Source organism: Vulpes vulpes, chromosome 6, assembly GCF_048418805.1.
Source record: "Vulpes vulpes isolate BD-2025 chromosome 6, VulVul3, whole genome shotgun sequence".
NCBI lineage: Eukaryota > Metazoa > Chordata > Mammalia > Carnivora > Canidae > Vulpes > Vulpes vulpes.
The window spans coordinates 16,597,901-16,601,276 of record NC_132785.1 but is presented as its reverse complement, the minus strand read 5'-3'; the positions used below and the strand labels follow the sequence as shown (position 1 = coordinate 16,601,276).

Here is a 3,376-nt window from a genome sequence, read left to right as displayed (position 1 = left end):
GTGTCACCGTTCTCCACTAGTATTATGAGAATATTAATTCTTACTCTCTGGTGGTTGTAAAACTTGAAATAAATAATATGCAAAGCTTTCCTGCCTCTTTGGTGCTTCCTAATTTTTCCCTAAATAGTGAGCTGCCTCAGTCCCAAAATCTGCTTGGACACTTATATGCCCAAACATAAAGACACATGTCCAGGCTCCCACAGTGAGCCAAAGGCAGAATCAGAACTAAAAGCCAGGACTTTAAAAAAAAAAAAAAAAAAAAAGACTAAAAAAACTTTAAATAAATAAATAAATAAATAAATAAATAAATTGAATGAATGAATGAATGAATGCCTGCCTGCCAGGACTCCGGGTGCTTAACTAAACTTCTCAAAATTTTCCACAACAAAAACTGCTTCCCTAAAAGATGTTTTAAAAGAAAAGCGGAAACGTGTTTATTCTTTCAGGAAACACATCTACTGAGAATCTCTGGTATATGAAGCACACTGCTCATTACTGGGGGAAAAAGAAAGTAGTAGGGCAATGAGGGGTCAAATTCACAAAGATGAAAAGGCACTTTTGTGTGCTCAAGAGAACTTTGAGCATTTGATATTGCTTGAGCATTCTAGTGAGATTCCAGGCTGGAGAGATAACAGATGTAAGCAGGGGGAGCCTTAAAGCTGCCCTAACGAGCTCTAACTTGGGTAGAAGGGGAAATGCTTAATACTTGCAATATACCACTCTGGTGACAGTGCAGAGAATGCTCTAAGGAGGACAAGATTAGAGATGAAGAAACCACATAACAGCTGTTGTAGTAACCCAGGTCAGGTATTATATGGGTTACAGTGAGTAGGAATAGGCATAGAGAGAGGGTGGGAAAGACACAAAGAGGAAAAGATTGTTTTAAAGTGGGTCAAATGGGTAGTGCTATTTTTACTTTTTTTCTTTCTCTGAAGCCATAGTTAAGACCTTCTTTCCACAAACTGAACTTGTGTAATTAAAGTACATTTTATGTTAAAGCATACAGAAAAACATTCCAGGAATCAATGAATATGTAAGTATAAGAACAAATTTTGTGATTAAAAAGGCTTATATTTTCAAACAAATCTTTTCTTTTACTATATTGGCACATTTAAATTTTGATTTTGGCTTTAGAGTTGGGAAACCCGGATTTAAACTTTGGTGCAGATTTTTTTTTTAATCACTCTGAGTAGAATTTCACATTTGTGAAATTTAGTATAATTATTAGTCTATCAAAGGAGAGTTGGAGGACCAAATGAATTAGCAAATGAAAATAGAGTTCCCCACAAGCAAAGAAAATGTGTCCTATCCAACTTAAGTTTTTCCCAAGTATGGAAACAAGAAACCATCAAAATTCTTCTCCAGAAGCAAGCTAACTTCTATAACAATATCTGATCTAAACAATGGTTAAACTAAGTACTATTTTAAGTATTTTTCATGGATTATCTGTAATCCTCACAATAATAGCCAGTAAATGGTAGAGCTGGGATTCAAATACAGGCCGTCTGGCACTGACTCATGTGATCTTACCCATTACGCTCACAGCCTCTTAATAATATTATTATGTGACTGGAACAAAATTTATATACAAAAATAAGTATGCTTTCTGTGTAAAAATAACAACCAAATAAAAGTAAAATGGAAAAATAAGGAGAAAAGATAAAATGTCTACTATGCTTTAAAAGAAGTTTACATGAAGAAAATATTAAGGTACAACTGAAGAAGATACCTGTAATAAATTAAAAGATATAACCTATACCTAGGTGAACAGATATCAAATCTATGTTAATACATGACCTCTAGAAAAATAACAACAGCCTACTTTTTTAAGAACTACTTCAACATACCATCCAGACTGAGGAAGACCCGGAAACTTCCAGGCTACGTGAGCCATGGCCACGGCCGCATCTGCAAGCACCAGAAGCACCCAGGAGGATAGGGTAATGCTGGTGGCATGCATCACCACAGGATCAACTTTGACAAATACCACCCAAGTTACTTTGGAAAAGTTGGTATGAGACATTACCACTTAAAGAGGAACCACAGCTTCTGCCCAACTGTCAACCTTAATAAACTGTGGACCCTAGTTGTTGAGCAGACACAGGTAAATGCCACCAAAAACAAGACTGGAGCTGTTCTTATTATTGATGTGGTGTGATCAGGCTACTACAGTTTTGGAAAAGGGTAAGCTCCCAAAACAGACTGTCAACATGAAGGCTAAATTCTTCAGTTAAAAGAGCTGAGGAGAAGATAAAGGGTGTGTGTGTTGGGGGGTGGGGTGGGGAGGGTGCCTGCGTTCCAGTAGTTTGAAGCCACAAAGGGGGAGGTTCATTAAATGCTAACAAGTGCTTTTCAAAAAAAATTTTTAATTTAAAAATAAAAAATATATAGAACTACTCTAATTGACAGTCAAAGCTCATATGGAAAAACAAAAAGGAAAGGAAAACCAAGAAAATTCAGAATAATAGAGGTGTTTACAATAAGATATTGAAACATATTTAAATTTACAGTAAGTAAAAATGCATAATAGTAAAATGTAAATAGATCTACGGACTATCCAGAAGTAGACCCAATTGGAATTTAACATGTGAAAAAAGTGACATTTTAGGATAATGGACAAAAAAAGTATAGTTAGTATTCACTAACTGATGTTGGGCTAAAAGGATACACATAAGGACAACTACAATTCAATTTCTATCTTACCTCTTACAACATAAAAATCCCATATGGTGCAAAGATTTAACTATAAAAAGGAAATTAAAAGAAAAAGATAAGAAAACACAAAAGAAAATGTTTTATAATGACAGAATGCAAAAACGATTTTTTTGTGTGCACCTGACCCAAGAAAGGAAAAGACATTGAAGAAAAGTATGATAAACGTAATCATTTTTTAAATTAACATATAGGGGGAAATCCACCATAATTTAAATCAAAAGAGAAATGAAAAATTGGCCAAAACAATATAGCAACATTTATTATAGATAAATGGCTTATTTCCTTAATATATAAAGCTATTCTATAAATCAGTAAGGAAAATATCTAACATTCTAAAAAATTAGTAAATAAGGGATATGAACCACTACTAAAAAGAAATTAAAATGGACTTAAGTATATCTAGAGATGTTTAAATCTATTATACTAATAAAAAGAAAAATTAAAACTATCAAATACCTGCACAGTGAAAAAAAAAAAAAAAACATTAAAACCAAAATGCAACCTACTGAATAGAAGAAGGTATTTGCAAATCATACATCCAATAAGGGGTAAATATCCAAAATATTTAAATAACTTTACATCAATAAACAAACAACCTGATTAAAAAATAGAGAATAAATAGATATTTTTCCAAAAAAGACATAAAGTAGCCATCAGGCAC

The 3,376-nt window shown here is 33.3% G+C and overlaps 1 pseudogene; it reads left to right on the top strand.

Annotated features, from left to right (window-relative positions):
• Positions 1-1,792: 1,792 nt before the first annotated feature.
• LOC140599238 (large ribosomal subunit protein uL15-like) lies at positions 1,793-2,310 on the top strand (annotated as a pseudogene).
• The last annotated feature ends 1,066 nt before the right edge of the window (positions 2,311-3,376 follow it).